The sequence below is a fragment of the Carya illinoinensis genome, chromosome 4 (assembly GCF_018687715.1).
Source record: "Carya illinoinensis cultivar Pawnee chromosome 4, C.illinoinensisPawnee_v1, whole genome shotgun sequence".
In the NCBI taxonomy this organism is placed as follows: domain Eukaryota; kingdom Viridiplantae; phylum Streptophyta; class Magnoliopsida; order Fagales; family Juglandaceae; genus Carya; species Carya illinoinensis.
The window spans coordinates 5,143,014-5,163,618 of NC_056755.1; positions in this window are offsets into that span (position 1 = coordinate 5,143,014).

Consider the following 20,605-nt stretch of genomic DNA (forward strand, 5'->3'; position numbering starts at 1 on the left):
CCTTGTTGTCCCTTACCCTTAGAGTTCATAGAATGCAGGGTCTCAAAAGCCACTATAATGTTGTCAAGAATCAACCTTCCTGGCACAAAAGCACTTTGAGTAGGGGAAATAATTCGAGGAAGAATCAACTTTAGTCTGTTGGCCAACACTTTAGATATCACCTTGTACAGCACATTGCATAGGGAAATAGGTCTATAGTCAGAAACAGTTTGTGGCTTCTTGGCTTTAGGAATTAACACTATGTATGTTTCATTAATACTACCAATATCTCCCATAGAATTAAGAACCTCGAGCACAGCTTGAGTAAGGGCACCTCCAACTGTATCCCAGTGCTTTTGATAGAATACTGCTGAGAAACCATCAGGGCCAGGGGACCCCAATGGATTCATTTGAAACAAGGCTGCTTGGACTTCTTCTTGTGTAAATTCCCTTGACAACATGCAATTCATTTCCTCATCTACCTTCTGATCCACATGGGCCAGACAATCTGCAATATTAATAGGATTAGAAGTAGAAAAAAGACTTTGGTAATGCCTACAGAAGGTTTCAGCAACTTCTTCTTCACTGCTTGCCACACTGCCATCATCCTTTAAAATTCTTTTGATCTCATTTACCTTCCTTCTTTGAGTTGCACTTCGATGGAAAAATTTAGTATTTCGATCCCCTTCCTTGAGCCATAACTGTTTTGCCCTCTGCTTCCATTTCATGTTATCTTCTTCCAATAAGAGGTCAACTTCCTTTTGAATCTGCTTTACAGCTATTGTGTGAGCCCCCTCATTAACCTTTTGAAGCTTAGACAACACCTTGAGCTTCTCATGGATTTCCCTTCTATGCTTACCAATAGAAGTCTTATTCCAGTGCAGCAAGGAATTCTTACATCTCCTAAGGTTCAACCTTAGTCTTTCCAAAAAAGAGCCTTGCAATTGTTGCTGTGATGCCCAACTACTCTGAATAATACCCCGACACTCTTCCCTTTGATCCCAGCTAGCCTCATATCTAAACAATTTGGTTCTCTTTCTTCCTTCATGAGATCCCCTCTCATTTCCCCTGTTGATTGAGAAGAGGATGGGACAGTGATCTGATGTCTGTGCTACCAGTGCAGTAATACAATACTCCTTAAAAGCTCTAGTCCAAGCCATATTGCCAAAGGCACGATCCAATCTCTCTTTTGTAAAAGAGTGACCTTCACGATTATTACACCATGTATATTTATTCCCTTGATAGCCCAAGTCACTCAAACCACAAGACTCCACAGCTTCTCTAAACTTTTCCATCTGCTGATAGGGTCTTACAGCCGACCCTTGCTTCTCATGTTGATACAACAATTCATTAAAATCCCCAAAACAAAGCCAAGCTTTATCCTCTCTAGGTTTTAACATCCTGAGAAGTTGCCAACAGCTTTCTCTTTGGGCAGTTATGGGATGCCCATAGAATCCTGTGATTAACATAGGATCAGTATGCTCTTCATTCTTCATTTTAATTGAAATATGATGCTGGGAATAAGAATCCAACACAACCTCATCTGAGCTATGCCAGAAAAGGGCAAGACCCCCACTCAGTCCTCTACTGCACACCACAAAGCTACTGTCAAAACCAATTGCATTTCTAATTGCCTCTACTTTCTCCCTTCCACACTTAGTTTCCATTAAGAAAACTAACCTGGGCCACTTTGCCTTCACCCACATGTGAAGCTCCCTAACTGTACGAGGGTTCCCAAGCCCTCTACAGTTCCAGCTAAGGCCTATCATTGCTGTTGGTGGAGCTGCTCAGCAGCCTCCACCAACCCATCTTCATAACTGTCAATAACCACTTCACCTTCCCTCTTTATCTTTTTAAAAACGTGTCCACATTCAGACTGTGTTGCAGCCTCTCCTCTTTTAGTACCTTTTTTGTTGTCCTTCTCATCAATAACTGGACTTTTACTAGTCCCTCTAGCCCTTCTTTTCCACGTGGAACTCCTTGAAATCCCCCTTGTGACAGGGCCACTTGGCTCCAATTCATTTGCAGAAATAGACTTCCTATGACAACTATTAGGATTGGGAAGCACCTCTTCTTTAGAAACCCCTTCCATATCTGACTTGGCACATTCTACCTCCATATGGCAACTAAACTCCCTTTTAAAAATAGCATCATATTCGCATGAGACAATAGGCACTTCAGTGAGACAATTCTGCAACTCTTCCTCAGAAGGAAAGCCTTCACAATTCTTCTCATTGGACTTCCCCACATGGAAACTATTCTTATATGCTTCAGTATCACGAGTTGATTGCTTAGCCTTTGATTTAGCACCTTGAACAAAACTTTCCATAGTAGGGTCAACTTCCTTATTCAAATGTAGCTCAGAGATCAATTCCTGCTTATTAGCCTTAATACCCTCCTCCTGATCCTTCTTTCCTAATTTAGCTTCACCATCCTCCCCACCTGTAGCCTCAGGTTGTTGCCACCGTGTATGGTGGTTGTGGCTAGGGGTACCACCATACTTCCGAGCATCAAACAAGTTGGTGTGCACAGGCTGTGCTCGAAGCCAAGGACCATATTGCTGATCCTTCACCCCCTCCCCTAGATGCTCCATACTTGGTCTTGTACAGCCCCTCCCCTTGTGGAATAAAACCCCACAATGAAAACAAAAATTCTGAAGCCTTTCATACTTAAATGAGATCCAGTACAAGTTTTCTTCAAACTGCAGCCACTTACCTCTTAACAATGGCTTATGAAGATCCACAGCAACCCTTACTCGAAGACACTTTCCCCAAGCCAATCCATCAGACTCAGCCTCCACTCGAATAACAGGACCAATGGAAGAACCAAAAGCCTCACCCAATTCCTCTGTCATTGCTGCCAAAGGCATATTGTGGAATTGAATCCAAAAAGGCTCATATTTGAACTGTAGGCCAGCTATGGAGATAGTTTCATCCACTTCCAACAAAGTCAAAAGATTTCTATCAAAAAACCATGGGCGGCCACTTAGAACTTTTTCCTTATCTGCCAACTTTTGAAACTCTATTAAGAATCTCTGCTCTCCCAAATCCTTAAATCTCACCCAACCCTCCAACCTCCACACTTGTGACATAGTATTCCTAAATGCCTCATTATTAATTCCTTTGTCAGCCAAGATTTTTCCAATGATACAAAACTTCCCCCGGAGACCCCCCTCCTTGATACTTTCAGAGTTGACATGGAAAGCAGTCTCCTCTTCCTTAGAAAGATTCAACTTTTCCCACCTTGATGCTAGTTCGTCTACAGCCATCAGCAGACTCCCCAGGCAATAAAAGTCCAAACCTCTACGTACGAGAGACTACTACTCTTGCATGGCAAGAGTACAGAACCTTACTATTTCTCTAGAGAGAAAAGAAGGACTTCTGCGGGTCGTTTGAGTAAGTTTGTGTTGTTTGGATGAATTAAAAAAAAAAATTATTGTTATTGAATATGTTTATTCTTAATGTGATAATGTTTTAGTATAGTGTATGTTTTTGAATAATAATTATTTGTTAGTTTATGTGTCTATTTTAGTAATTTGTTGTTATAAAAGAATATATATAACAATTTATTTAATAAATAAATTGTTATATTATTTGTGTAAGAATAACAATTTTGGTATATAATTTATTGGATGATCATAATTATAAATTATAATATTACAATTATAACTATTATATATATAATTAGTTAAATAACTAATATAATAAATTATCACATGACCCTAAGTATCAATTATAAGGCATAACTATTTAGTATATATAAAAAATCGTATTACTAAAATTATAATATAAATAAGTATTATAAAATAATAATACTTATTTATCTAATAGCTCAATAATCCTAAATATTTTATCTAATAATATATAGTATAGAGTATATTAGTATTAATCCATAATAATAATTATCATGTAATGTATAGTATAAAAAAATGATTAATAAGAAATAGATAAGTAATTATAATAATAGTTACTTATTTAATAACTATATTTTATTATAATAATTATAATAATTTTGGCAATAATAGTAATAATTATATAATAAGTGTTATTAGTAACTTATATTTGTAATTATAAGATATTTTATAGTAGTGTTATATATTATATAGCTGATAAATGACATATAATATAATAAATAAGGAATTATATAAGTCTACAAATAATTTCTAAGTGTTATCAATCATTAATAATATAAATATTATTAGTACATCGGTATAATTCAAACAATGTGCGCTAATTTATTGTTGACTTTTTTGTTAGATATTGTATAATATTGCATAAATAACCTTAGACCCGTTTGGGAATTAGTGTACATTTAGGTATACATTAATTCCTGAATTGTCCAGTGTGGACAGTTTGAGATTATATTATCTGTATTGCACATAAACGTTATTCATACTTTGAACGTTTAGTATGAAATTTCGGTGTCTTCCTCATTTGTTCTTTGGGTATACTGTTCTTAGGGTCATAATCCCTATATGTGAACATGTATACTTGGAGAACTATGGGGAAGTGCTGCCGAAATTTTTACTAACATTCAAAGTAGTAGAGTGACGGGAATTGTGCAATATGGAGAATATAATCTCGAATGGGATAGGACCAACTACCTTGAGAAAGAGTACTTTGAACATGATGTATCATGACATGCATGTGTATTTAACTTTACCTTAATTACTAAAAAATTAGATGTTTTTAGAAATGGATAAAAGTTGGATGCGTCTACGCGATAGACTTGGAAAAGATTACATACCCTATGCGCGTGGAGTAAGGGCTTTCATTGATTTTGCAAAGGCGTCTGCTGATAGTCGTGGTTACATTAAGTGTCCATGTCGAGGTTGTAAAAATTTGTGTGCGATCGGATTGGATGAAGCTGAAAGTCATATATTTGTGAATGGTATGGATTTGGGCTATACTCGATGGGTACTGCATGGTGAGCCGTATGCTGAATCAGCGGATGACTTATTCAGTCAGCGGGAAAATTTGCACAACGTGGATGATGATTATGAGCGAGATGAGATGGAGGAGATGTTGAGTGACATTGGAGCTGGGATGTTTATGGATGAGGTTGACGATAATGGCTCAAGTGGGCGACGGAATGATTCAAATAATTTTCCAGAAATGTGGGAAGATGCAAAGCATGAGCTTTATCCAGGTTGTACAAAACATTCTAAAATGTCGTTTATTGTGCGGTTGCTTCACATAAAATCATTGTGTGGAATGTCAACCAAAGCAATTAACATGGTATTAGACTTATTTAATGAAGTGCTTCCCGAAGGATCTGCATTGCCGAAGAACTTTTATGAAGCGAAACAGTTGAGAAAGGGATTAGGATTTGAGTATAAGTCCATACATGCATGCAAGAATGATTGTGTTTTATTTTGGAATAAGAATGAGGAGAAACAAGCATGTCCTGTATGCGGAGAGTCGAGGTGGAAGGATAAGAAAAGCGTTCCGGTTAAAGTATTGCGATATTTCCCATTGAAACCCCGGTTGCAAAGATTATACATGTGTAAGAAAATAGCTCACGATATGAAGTGGCACAAAGAGAAAAGAGTTCAAAATGATGGATTTATGAGGCACCCTGCTGACTCACTTGCGTGGCAATCTTTCGATAATCAGTATCCAGAGTTTGGGATAGAAGCAAGGAACGTGTGTCTCGGACTCACAACTGATGGATTCAACCCTTTTGGAAATATGAGTACAAGTTATAGCACTTGGCCTGTAGTGTTGATTCCGTACAATCTTCCACCATGGAGGTGCATGAAGGCGCCCAACTTTTTGTTAACTTTGCTTATCCCCGGCCCGAGATCACCTGGGAATGACATTGACGTATATTTGCAGCCGTTGATTGAAGAGTTGAAAGAGTTATGGGAAGCAGGCGTCAGAACTTATGATGCATCCACATCAACAACTTTTCAGATGCATGCTGCGGTAATGTGGACGATAAATGACTTTCCGGCATATGGGAATCTTTCTGGCTGGAGTACTAAAGGAAAGTTAGTGTGTCCGACGTGTAATAAAGAAACTACTAGTGAGTGGTTAAAATATTCTCAAAAGTTGTGTTTCATGGGTCATCAACGTTATCTACCAACTAATCATGCATGGAGAACAGAATCCGCTAAGTTTGATGGACGCGTAGAAGATAGAATTGCGCCAAATGAGTTGTCTGGGGAAGAGATCCTGGAACAATTGGTACATGTGGCAGCGAACAATTTTGGCAAAGGTCGGGGAAAGAACAAGAGAAAACGAGGCGTAGCAGAATTGAATTGGACAAAGCGTAGTATTTTTTTTGAGTTGCCGTATTGGTCGTCCTGCATGTTGCGACATAGTTTGGATGTAATGCATATTGAGAAGAATATTTGTGATAATATACTGGGTACATTGATGAGCATCAATAAAAAGACGAAAGATACGATTAAGACAAGGAAAGATCTTTAGAGAATGGGAATTAAACATAATTTGCATTTACGAGTGGATGGTGAGAGGGTGGTCATGCCGCATGCATGTTTTACAATGACAAGGGAGGAGAGGATGGACTTCTGCAAATGGTTGCAAGGTGTGAAGTTGCCAGATGGTTATGCTTCAAATATCAGTAGATGCGTAAGTCATGATGACTGGAAAATTGGTGGATTGAAAAGTCATGACTGTCACGTATTTTTACAGAAGTTATTACCGGTGGGAATTCGTGGGAAGCTAACATCTCCTGTACGTGTTGCCATAACTGAACTGTGTATGTTTTTTAAGGATTTGTGTGCTCGGGTAGTGAAGCGAGATATGCTGCAGAAACTGGAAGAAGACATTGCTACTATACTATGTAAATTTGAGCAAATCTTTCCACCGTCATTTTTTGATGTCATGGTCCATTTAGCAATACATTTACCTCGGGAGATCATGTTGGGTGGACCAGTATAGTTCCGTTGGATGTATCCAGTTGAAAGATATTTAGGTCGACTGAAGCGCACTGTTGGGAATAAAGCCAGAGCTGAGGGTTCAATAGCAGAGGCCTATATACACGATGAATGGTTAACATTTTGCTCTTTATATCTTCGTGGTGTTGAGACACGATTTATTCGTCAAGAACGAAATGCTGATCTTGCTGCTCCGCCTTCTCGTGAGCTATCAGTGTTTTCTCAGAATGTACGACCTTTGGGTGCACAAACGGGTTACAATTTACTTGATACAGAGTTGGGTAAAGTTCGGTGGTACGTACTAAATAATTGTCAGGAGATTGATCACTATCTCAGGTATGTCGTTGTACAAGGTTTAAATAATTCTAAAGATTATATACAACTTTAACTATTGTTATGTAAAATAATATGATAATATATACTATACAGTGAGCACATGGACAAACTTAAGATGGAAGGCGTCGAGGATATAGTGGCAAGACACGAGTCAGAATTTTCTAGATGGTTTGAACAACGTGTATGAACTAAACTCTATACTATATGTTACATGATGAAAGTTTTAACTCTAGCTAATATTTAATAAATGACATTATTTAAATTGTTAGATATTGGAACAACGTGCTCGTGATCCCGAATCAGTCTCTTTTGAATTGTATGCATTGGCCCGTGGTCCATCAAACAGAGCACTTCAATACACTGCATGCACAGTTCGAGGTTATAGATTCCATACTCTGGACCGTGAACGTAATAGAAAAACTCAAAACTGTGGTGTCTTGGTCGAGGGGAGTCATGGAACAGATGATATTGATTATTATGGTGTCATTCGTGATATTATCGGATTGAAATATCTGGGTGGGTCTATAACATATGTCTTCAAATGTGATGGGTGGGATCTAGGCGGTGGTCGAGATTCGATATATAGGGATAATCATTTTACGAGTGTCAATACTGCATCTAAATGGTACGAAGATGATCCATTCGTACTGGCTTGTCAAGCTACTCAAATCTATTACTTGATTGATCCAATGAAAAGTGCTGATGAAGATAGTGGAGAGATAACTTGGCGAGTTGTACAAAAATTTGTCCCTCGAAATATATATGAAGTAGGAACGAGTGCAGATTACGATAATAGTGGAGATGAAGATGACACTCTAAATGTAGAGGCCTACCAGGAAGATGGAGGAGGGGGTATTAACTTATTTGTTGACCTCGGTGCACTCGAGTTGCTCCCCTTATGTAGAGATGACGTCCCACTCATCCATCTCGACCCATCTTCATTAAATTATCACTCAATTGAAGAAAGTGAGAAAAGTACAGAAGAAGAGTAAGAAGAAGAAGACGAACAAGAATCCGGGGGGGAAGTGGATAAGGATGACGAACAAGAGCTTGATGATGATGACGAAGATGTTATACAGAGACATTCTGAAACAAACATGGAAAATACATCCGAAGATGAAGACTAAAAGTACTAAAAAGTTTATTCATATACAGCCATTATAGAATTTTATAATAAATATAAATTTATTCTAATAATATTTTTTTGTTATATATAATCATTTCCAAGTATGCCGCCAAAAAGACAAAGGAGAAATGTGCCTCCTCCACCGAGTCCAAGTCCTAAACCCATTGAGGACTCCCCACCTGAGGAGTCTGTTCCCGAAGATGAAGTTAACATTACAGAGAACGATGCACAGTCGACACCTACCGGTAAGGAATGTTTACGTTAATACTATATATACTTGAAGATGTTTGTTTCAATAAATAATATATATAACCTTCAAAATTATACTATCATCTATTAGTTGATGAACAATTGGCTCGTCGCGGTCGTGGCTATACACGCGGCATCTCACTTGAGAAAAATCGAAGGCATGGTAAATTGAAAATCACAATTCCTGATAATTCCACTGGAGGAGTGAATGATAGTGTAGCAGCGCTTTCCTCCTATATTGGTACAGTAATTCGAGCTTACGCTCCATTTTATGTGCGCTCCTGGAGAGATGTGCCGAATGAGATTAAGGAACACATTCGGAGTCGTGTGCTGGTGAGTTTACTTATTATATCATTTTTTTCACCTACATTAGTTTATTATATTTTTAACATTCCTAATTTATAATTAGGATGAATTTGACCTCGACTTTGGTCGTAGCGAGGATTTGAGAACTGTGAATGAGTTAATGGCTACACTATTCCGACGTCACAAGGGACGATGTCACGACCATTTCAAGAAATTTGAGACGTTTGAAGAGGCTGCACAGTCCCCTTTCCAGCAGATGAAATTAGATGACTGGATAAAGTGTTGTGATCTTTTTGCCTCTCCAGAATATCAGGTATTCTAGAATTATTTTCTATAATTATTTACATTTATATTTGTTGTTTATATTATATGTATGTACATATATTACAATTAACGGTGAGAATTATTTTTGTAGCACTTAAGTTCTACAAATACAAATAATAGATCTGCTCTGACTATTCACCATCGTGCTGGTTCAAGATCATTCCATCGTCTTGCTGAAAAAATGGTAATTAATAAACGTAATAATTCATATTTTTTCTTATTATTCTTTTATATAAGTACTAATATTGTCTTTTTCAAATTGCTAATGTCATTTTCTTAGAAACGTGATGATCCTGAAAACTTTTCCCTCATTCATGTCTATGCTGCTGCTCACACTAATGAGCATAGTGAGTGGATGGATCCTGCAGCTGCAATTAATTATGTAAGCGGTGTTCCTTTTGTTGAATAAATTATGTAACATGTGATTAAATTATTTTTTATTTGTATTTCTTTTAATATGTTACTTATTGTGTGTTTTGATCTCTCAAACTGCAGGGAAAAATGATGGAGATGCAGTCAGCTTCTGGGGATTCCTCTCCTAGTGACTTGGACATTTTTTCACAGGTGCTTGGGCCCAACTCTAGTATGGCAAGAGGTTTGGGACGATCTTTCAAGCATTCCGGTTCATCTTCCTCAACCTCATCGACATCACAAATTAATAATCTTACCAAAGATTTAGAAGCTGCACGACGCGAGAATGAGTATATGAGGTCTAGACAGCAAGAGTTGGAGTCCCTCTTAGAGCGACAGTCTCATTTAGAGACGCGTTTGCAGGACCAACAAAGAGAACATGAGGAAAGAATCCGTAGTGAGGTCCAAGAGCAAGTGCAGCGGGAGATGATGCTGCAAATGGAGCGTGTTATGTCATTGCAACAGAATCGTGCTGGGCGAGGAAAGAAAAAGAAATGAATCTTATTTCTGTATTACGTTTTTTACATCTAATTTGAAAACAGTTTCAAACAATATTGGTTGTGAAATATGTACTGTAATGTGAAACAATTGGTTTGTTTATTAAGTGGATGAGTTTAGCATTTCTGATATGTACGTTCGAATGTAAAAAAAATACGTTTTAACAGTATTAAACGTTCGAAAATACGTTCGAACGTAACCTTACAAAATAGTAACAAAATGTTCGAACGTTTAACCCAATTTAAAAAAGCGTTCGAATGTCAAAAAAGTTTAACGTTACAAACATCCGAATGTACACTTTACGTTCGAACTCTACTCACTTAACATTCGAATTAACGTCCGAACGTCATGATACAAACGTTCGGACATTATTTCATTTTCGTTGGATTCGAGATTCGAACGTAACGTTCGCACGTATAAACGTTCGAACGTTTACATTATACGTCCGAACTATAATCAACTAACGTTAGCTTTTCTCGTTCGGATGTCAGCTCCTCCTTTTTACGTTCGAACGTATAATTTTAAGTTCGAACATTATATTCTGTGACGGATTCTAACCGTCACAGAAAATCATACGTTCGAACGTTATTTCAAACGGCACATCTCCAACCGTCACTAAAAATATTTTTAGTGACGCTTGTACAGTAAACTGTCACCAAATGTAATCCGTGACGCACATTACGTGACAGTTGTTGTGACGGTCAGAAACCGTCACTAAATATATTTCGTGACGTTTTTTGCATTTCTTGTGACAGTTTCATCTGTCACTAAAACCTATTTTTGTTGTAGTGTTGGCTGCCATATATCTAAAAAACTGGATCCTGCTGTAATTTTGCGTTGCATTCATCACTTGAGATGAACCTCAAGCATCAACAATATGCCCCGTCGATAAGTCTTGGTCAGCATTGTCTCTTACTCAAAAGAATATTCAGAAGTGCTAAGCAGGAATGCCATCAATTTGGCGATAAGAGAGAGACCGGTTGAAGCACATTTCAGAGGGATTTTCACCCATTAGCTTCCATATATCTAAAAAAACAGGATCCTGCTGTAATTTTGCGTTGTGTTCATCACTTGAGATGGACCTCAAGTATCAACAATATGCCCCGTCGACAAGTCTTGGTCGGCATTGTCTCTTTCGGTTAAGCCAATCAACGCCATAATTTATCAGTTAATATTTCTTATTAAGCTATACATGGCTAATTAATAAGAGATTTACATAAGCACATGGACAGTTTAATATTAGAAGTTTCTAACATAATGGAATATTGGGTCTGGCCGGTCTCACAAAATCACCCTATGCTTATATATGCGACATTGAGGTCAATGCTCCCCAAATATGCATAGATATTCCGTCAATTGCTTGAAAAAAAAAATGTGATATTTTCTGTGCATGCAATTAGCCAAGGCAAAGGGAGCAACCATATATTAAGGAGTTGTATACGAATATCTCGCGTTTTGATTAACAAATAAAATACGTTCCACAAAAATATTATGCAAATTAAATATGAAGTAATTAATTGAGAAATTTAATGTTTTTCGTGGTAAGTTTCACTATTATTTCCAGTCATATATAATATTAGTTGAGTTAGTTTCTAGCTATGTAAGTAATTTATATAAAAAATTACTTAAAGAAAACCATATTAATTAGTGTGTTATAATACTACAAAAAACTTAAATAAAGAATGATATTAATGCCCAAATTAATAGTTCACGATTTGGTTTTGGGGTTCTAAAACTAGCTTTGTATCCAATTAGGGTGGTTTAAGAATGGAAAATGATGGGCATGTCCTGGCTTTCGATGTGGCCCCAAAGTTCCGTAATGAGCCAACCGACTCTCACATGGGAATCAAGATCTATCCGGCCGTCAAGTCATGCCTTTTAGTATTTATTCTAAGCTTCAGACAAACTTTCACTGTCTGATGATCAATCTCACGGGAAAGAGGTCCACTTGCACATGACCGCATGGCATAGAGGCAGTGTGCAAGAAGTATCCCCACCTGAAAAGATCATTGAAAAAATAAAGAATGTTATTTTTAGAGAAACTATTATATAGAGACAAACTAATTTTGTCAATAAATTAGAGCCATTTGCACTTACAAACAACTTTTCTATAAGATGAAACATGGGCAATGCCACATGCATCTAAAAAAAATTCCCCTGTTGTAACAAGCAGCACCATACAACAGGCATATATATCCACAAATGCGAAAAGTGGCTTTTCTTGTCATTTCACAGACGTTTTTATCATAATCATCAACGATCGATGTCTTAACAAACGGAGTAGTACTCTTCCGTTAACTCCTCATTCAAAAAGCCCCAGTCTTCTAGTTCGCCCGCAACAAATTAAGCTCCTGATCAAGTTAAGGGCTCACAAAGAGGCGTTGAGATGGTGGGAGAAACGACAAAAAGTAGTGGTGCTAGTGGTGATAATCGGATTCTGGCAATTCTTCTGGTGATGGTTTTGCTGCACAAGAACCATTGTGGAGCGAGTGTTGGTGCTGCTGATGCTTCAGTATTCCAGGACAACGCCACCTCCCTTAACTACCAAGACCACGTTATTGACATGTACGAATCACACCCGGTTAAGATATAAAATTAATAATAAAATTTATATCTTTCTATCAGATTAATCTTTTGAAACAAGTGGTAATTTCATATGGTATCAAAGCAGAGATTCTGAATTCGAACAATGACTCTACATTCTACCACATTTAATTAAATATTCCACGTGTTAGACTATTCATTAAGGGAGACTCTGACTCATATGTGAGGGAGAGTGTTAAAATATAAAATAAATAATAAATCTACATTTTCATATTAGTTTAAATTTTTGAAACAAGTGTGATTTCACACCCCTACGGTTCGATTATGAAATAAGCAGAATGCTATGCAAAACATCCATGCACTCAGGGTGCTTTAGGTGGAAGCTGCCAAGTATCCAGCTGTGGCAGAGGTAAAAAGTACAAATCGGGCAAGCCCCTGATATCTCAAAGCGGCAGCATAAGAGAAACGTGTGGCAGCGACTACAAACGCAATTGCTGGACCTGAATTAAGCGTTGGATATGATATGCGCGCGTCCTAGTTCTTAAAATTTTCTATGAGTTTTTACATTTCTTTTACTAAGCATTTTTGGTCAAATATTGTAAGTCTGTTGGCCCTACTAGTGGATGCTTTTACTTAATTATTGCAAAATAAAAATGTTGTTGGTGTCGCTTCTATGAAAAAAAAGAGAAGAAAAAAGAAAAAATAAATTATAAGTTTAATCTTTCTTATTCTTGCTATTTAATGTGAAATTGGCATTGAGTGAATCATGTTATAATGCAATTAAAAGTTAGCAATATTACTAATAAGTAGCTAGCATATATGGGGGAACATTTTTATCACACAAATTAATGGAATTTAGACAACAGTAGGCAGATGTTTGTTGAATTCGAGGAATCATATGCATGCTCGTTCACCTGCTGCAATATGCATGCACATTATATTTATATATATAAAGTTCCTGTGGAGCTGCGCACCGCTAATTCTTCATTAATATTCCAGAACTTGAACGGCACCTCCCTAGCTTAAATATTTATGGTCTATTTATGACATTGACGTCAATGCTCCCCAACTATGCATAGTTATTCCGTCGAATATTGCTTGAAAAAAAACACAAGAGTATTATATATTTTCTGCGCATGCAAATTATGCAATTAGCCAAATCAAAATATATTAAGGAGTTATATACAAATATTTCACGTTTTGAATAACAAATAAAATACGGTTCCACAAAAATATTATGCAAATTAAATATGTAGTAATTAATTGAGAAATTAAGTTTGTGTTTTTTGTGGTAATATTCATTATTATTTCCAGTCATATATAATACTAGTAGTTCACGCGACACATAAAATTAGTTTATTTTATTTTTGATATATTTGGGAGATGGGGGTTTTGACTTTCGAATTCTAGTCCTTAATTTTGGAGGCCGGGGATTATGTCAATCACATGCCTTTAACACATAAATTAGTTTCTTTGTAAGTATGTAATTGATATACAAAAAATTACTTAAAGAAAACCATATTAATTAGTGTGAATTCTAATATTAGAACAAACTAAAAATAGAGAATAATATCGCCCAAATTAATTGTACACGATTTGGTTTTGGGGTTTTAAAACTAGTTTTGTTTCCAATTAGGGTGGTTTAAGAATGGAAAATGATGGGCATGTGCCTTGCCAGCGATGTGGCCCCAAAGTTCCATAGTGAGCCAACCTACTCTCACCATGCATTTTCCTTAAATAAAAGAGGAAACCCACGGATAGCATAAGTTTTAATTGTTTCTAAAATCTTGTTCCATCCGTGACATCTTTCACCGCAAGTCTCTCGAGTCCTCGATCGCCACCGACAGGACTTCCTCAGAGGGGACTCGCACAGTGAAAGGGGCTGAGATGGTGGGAGTAACAGCGAAGAAGCTGGGTCACTTTCGTATGGTGACGGTGCTGCTGCTGATGATATTCTCGCTGCAAACGACTCGTTGGGGAGCGAGTGCTTCTTCAATCCAGCATGACAGCGGCACCCTCACTGCCTTGGATTACCAAGGCCGCATAGAGGAGCCAGAGCTGCTCTTCGACTCAGAAATAAGCAGGATGCTGCGTGCTTATCAGGGTCTCACTAAGGACACCGCAAACCGTAATAAGCAGGCAGTTCGCTACTGTAAGCGAGGACCCAGATACTGTCTGGGACCACAAAAGTGTGCTACCTACACACGCGGTTGCCGATGATATTGGTAGAAATGTATTCTATCTACTCTTTAAATGAAGTCTTGGGCTGTGTGTGTGTTTGTTTTGTTTTCCTTTTTAGCTTCTGATTATGCGTTCAAATGTAATAATGTGTATCAGTTAATTATAGCTGCTGTGAAGCCTTTTGCTTCTTAATTTGTTCTTATATATCAACTAAGAATGGAATCGCTATTGCATCTTTGTTACAATTGAGAGCTCCCACGAATTTTGCATCCACCAAACGAAACAAAAATCTTTAATTCTGTGACGATTGTTTTCTTTAATTTGTTTTGAGATTCTCATTGAAATGGGTCTTCGACTCTTCATCGTTAACAAAGTGCTTCATATGAGCTAGCGTGCGGCTAAAATTTGGCCGGTTTCAAATAGATGATACAATGCTTGAAATAAGAAGGGTGGTTTTTTTTTATATCGGATAGTGTAATTTTTCAAAAATATTTTTTAAAATCCTTTAAATATATTTAGCAAAGTTTGTATATTTAAAACTGCTTATTTAACAATTAAAAAAACCAATCGGAATTTTTTTCTCAGAAGCAACTCTCCGCACTCTTATTCCAATTTCCGACAAATGCTTGCCAAGGCAGTGCTCTTGTTCTTATCTCCATAGAAAGCGACCCGCACTTTCTAGTGTGGCATTTCCCAAATAAATAAAATAAAACCATTGTAATTAATGACGGCCGTTGAAATGGGCCTTTATTAGTAAGGATAATGCTAAATCCTCATGTGAAAGTCACTGAAAGATGCCACCCAAATTTTTTAATTTTTAATTTTTATTTTAAAAAGTTAGTGATTGGAAAGTATCTTAAATGATAATGTGAATTTTTTTTAAAAAATTACTATTTAAAGATGTTAAAAAAAATTTATCAGAAATGATATAGACACCCAAGGTTCGGTACCAAATTGGGTCCGATAATTTTTTTTAATTAATAATTGAGAAAATATTTTTTTTAGTGATGTTATGAAAAATATAAAAATATAATTAAAAAAAAAAAGAATAAAAAACTAATTTGTTTCTTCTCGGGACTCATGCTACCTCCTCGCTCCTCTTTTATTATTGATCAAACATGACATCAGCATGCACATTTAAGATATGAAAATCATATTCTTATTACTATTTTATAATTATTTTATTAAAATTTATTTTTAATGAAATGGTATGATTTAATTAGTTATTTAAAAATAAATTATAAAATATTTATAAAATAGTTGTGGGTATATATTAGTCTGCTTGTCCAAGTTGGTGAGAAGTTTTTTTCTAATTTATATATATATATATATATATATATATTTTTTTTATCTCAAATCATTTTTAAAATCCTGCTTATTGAACATCGATGATGTGCCACTTCCGGTAAAATATTCCAATTTGAGTTTTAAGTTTTTATTTTAATATATTTGAGAGAGGAGATTTCAAACTCAAAACTTGCATTTTGGAGGTTTGAAAGTTATACCAATCATGACTAAGACCTTTAATAATTTGAGTTTTAAGTCTTAAAAATAGATTGCCGCATAAAGCATGCTTTATAATATTGAAAAATTTTATACACCACATTAATATTATCTTTTTATTCTATTATGATGATGCGATATTGTCTATCAATCTTTATATTTATTTATTTTGAAAAATAAATAATCATTTAAATATGATTTAAAAATACTTATTTAACAATTAAAAAAAAAACAATCGGTATTTTTTTTTTCTTCTCAGAAGCGGCTCTCCGCCGTCTTATTCCAATCAATGCTTGCAATGGCAAGTGCTCCTTGTTCTTACTTCTTATCTCCACAGAAAGCTAGCTGGGTTTGGGTAATAAGCTGATAACCAGTGTGTGGCCAATGTTAATCCGGTTCAGTGGAATACTGCACTGTGTATAAGTAGTGGGAGGGGAAAAGGACCGTCACGTACGTGCCTCACGTCAGAAATTTGATGGAACGAAGAGAGGGAGAGCTTGTTTATTATTGATCAAACATGACATCAGCATGCACCCATTTAAGATGGTAAAATCATAATCTTATAATTATTTTTTTATAATATTAAAATTTATTTTTATGTCATAATTTTATTAGTTATTTAAAAATGAGTTATAAGTTTTTTTTTTTTTAATTTTAATTTTGGGTTATGGTAAGTAGTGTTTTCTATATATTTTAATCTTGAATCATTTTTAAAATCCTGCTAATTGAACATTTATGATGGGCGTAAATCACTTATCTACAAGTGGATAAAAAACAAGGTCAACTGGGGTTAATATTTAGGTTCTGCCATGCATACCGATAAATACTATCGAGAAAAGTCACTGAGTGTTTAAATTTTTTCTTTTTACATTATTTTAAATTCTTTTAAACCCCTTAATTATTTTTTAAAAAGAAAAAGTTTTATAAATTCATGAAAAAACAATTTCTTAATCATTAAATAAAAAAATATAATAGATAAAAGTTATTTTATCGATAATATTTCTCGATAAAAATATTTTTTTTTAATATTTATTATAATCTGTATATATTTAAGATAATATTGAATAATTAATAAAATGAAATCACGCACACCTTCACTGCCATGGCCCATGGGATCGTGATCTGTATCATCACACCCGCGTACAACACCAGCTTCAAGCACTGTTGAAATCAAACCGATAAGATTGCTAGGATAATAAATAATATTGAATGTTTATTACTTTTATTTTTTTTAAAGTAAGTAAATATAGAATTTACATAAAAATTAAATTTTTAATACTAGATCATATTATTTTAAAAAAAATGCGCAACGCTTATATAATTCATAAATATATCTAATATTATGAAGCTATTATTGATCTGAACAAGCGTACCAAACCTGTATTTTATTATTATTCATTATTATTTAATATTTTATTATTATTTTTCATCACTTTTTTATTACTATTCACATATCATTTGAGAATGACCTCACTACCCAAACCCAATTACGTTTAGATGTTGAGATAAGTTGAGTTAAGTTGTGAATAATAATATTTAGTGGGTCTCATTCGGATGAATTTAACTTTTTTAGATTAAGATGAGTTTAATTTTTTTATGTTATGAAGTAGGTTGAGATGAGTTTAACTTTTTTTTAAAAAGTTAAAGTGAGTTTGATATGAATCTCATTAATGATTAGTTTGAAATGAATTAAGATTCGTTTAACAACCAAATACAACCTAACTTCCAAACTTAACTTTATGAAATTAAGAAACAAATGACCGGTTTGGAATTGTACTAGGGGCAGTAAAAAAATGTTGAAATAGTTTTAAAAGTTTTTTAATAATAAAATAAAGTTATTTTTATTATACATGAAAATACTTTTTATAATAAAAAAAAGTTAAAAGCACATTTTACGGGAAAAAAAAAAATCATTTTGGTGAATTTTTTTTAAACTTATTTTTCTAAATAATGTGTAACGTAATTTTATTTTTAAAGAAAATTATCAATAAACAAAAATACTAATACAAATTTTAAATAATTACAATTTTACCCTTTAATCTTATTACAGGCAAGCCGACACTACTTCAATTCTACCTCAAAAAGTTTTTATTTTTTATTATTTTTATATTATTTCTAAATAAATGTAACATATTCGAAAGTGATTTAAATATAAAATTTTTAAATAATAAATAACTTTTTAATAATAAGGCTCATTATTCTATTTGCAAATTAGTATGTATGACACAGGCTTTTATATTGTTTCTATGACAATATTTGATTTGAAGAGATTTAATTTTTAAACTTTTCTTACAAATCAATTTATGCCAAATCAGAAGTATATGAAATATAATAGATAAAACTTTTCTTACATCAAAATTATTTTATTTTGTTTTATCTTTTCTTTGAATCATAATATATGTTTGGCGAACATGAATAAAAAGTCATTTTCACTTAAAGAAATTAAATGTAAGAAATGAAAAACATAACTTGGTCATGATTGTCAAAAAGAGTTGTCAATAAATATCATTTTCTATAATAAAATATGACTATTGTTAAATCTATTTAAATTTTGTTTGATTTTGATATGTTTGAATTCAAAAGGTAGTAATGTTTATTAATGAGCTGCGTAAAAATTATAAAATAAATCGTGTATGTATTTTTTTCTCTCTCCCTCACCTCTTGAGTTTTTGTCAAACGTTGTCTCGAACATTTGACAAAAACTTTAGTAATGTTTTTGTAATGTTTAGCAACCGTGTTATGTGATTCATGCTAGGCAAGCTTTAAAATTTTTTAATTTGCTATTATTTTTTTATTTTTGTTTTTTGTTTTATTGTGAAAACGAGTAACGAACATTGATTTTTGGTAACTTTTCAAAAGCTACTACCATCGATAAAAACATAGTGATCAATTAGGAGATGATTGAGGAATGACATGGGATGAGAATTTTATGAATAATAGTAAGATGATTTATGAATAGTAGTGAATAGTTTGAGTCAAGTATTTTTTTAGTTTTGAGAAAAGAAAGAGAAAAAGTTGAATAACAAATTTTATAAAGTTAAAATGTTGTTGGAATATAATTTTTTAATATAATTTTTGTTTTAAGATTTGAAAAAGTTGTATTATTTTTTAGTTTTTGTTTGAAAGTTTGAGAAACTTGTAATGATTAATTTGAAAGTATTTTGTATTTGAGTTATATTTAGGAATGATATGAGATGTGATATAATGAGATGAAATGAGATGGATTGGGATGAGATGAAAATAATTTCCAAATATCCCCTAGTCTTTTATAATTATTTGATTCAAATATATATACATTTTTTATAATTCATAGATTACCATGTAGGAATTAATGTTCAGATCTACGTTACTTACCGGTAACATTTAATACTATTAGCACAAGTTCTGTTTGAATTATAAAAAATTAATGTTCTAATCAGAAAATTGTAGTGCAACAATAAAGTATGTTTCAAAGTTGTTTAAGATTGATTAATCGAGCAAATTATTTGTAATGAAAAACATGTAATTTTATGGTATATACTTTTACGACCATCAATGTAAAGCCCAGGCCCGTGTTCCAGATCCAAATGAAGCCCAGTCTCTGAAGATCCAAAACGACGTCGTTCGGTATGTTTTTGCCTTTTCAATCCGTTCCTCACTCCTCCCAAACCTCTTAACAAACTCACTCATTCTCTCTCCCTCTTCTTCTCCTTCGAAATTGTGTCATTCAGGGTGTTGATGTTCGTGGGTCTGCTCGGAGCAGTGTTGCCGTCGAACCTCCTCACTAGAACGTCCTCAAACGATGGTAAGTATTTCCCCCACTCCTCTCACTCTTTTCGTCCTCTGTATCTCCATCTCCAACCGTTCACCTCACGGATTTTATCTCTGATAGTGCATCGCCACTACCTCCCCAGCACCATCGCTACGGACGCCGTCGCCGATCTCCCCTTCACACATGTAAACCCTGACCCTGTACGCCCTTCTACTCTCTGTTTGTACACGATTTTCCTCACCCACGAATTTTTATCTCTAGTAATGATCCTGTTAGGAGTTGCTGTGATGTAACTGAGGAAATGGATGGAGGTGTATCAGATGGCTGCTGTGATGAAAATAAGGAATGTGTGGATGGTGTTTGTGAAAATGATAAAGAGAGTCACAAGTATATTGATAAGGGATTCTTCGAGGGAACCCAACCTCCTTACAAATCCAAACTATTGACAATTTTCCAGATACCTCTTCCCTTCTCTCGGCTCTCCCTTCGACTA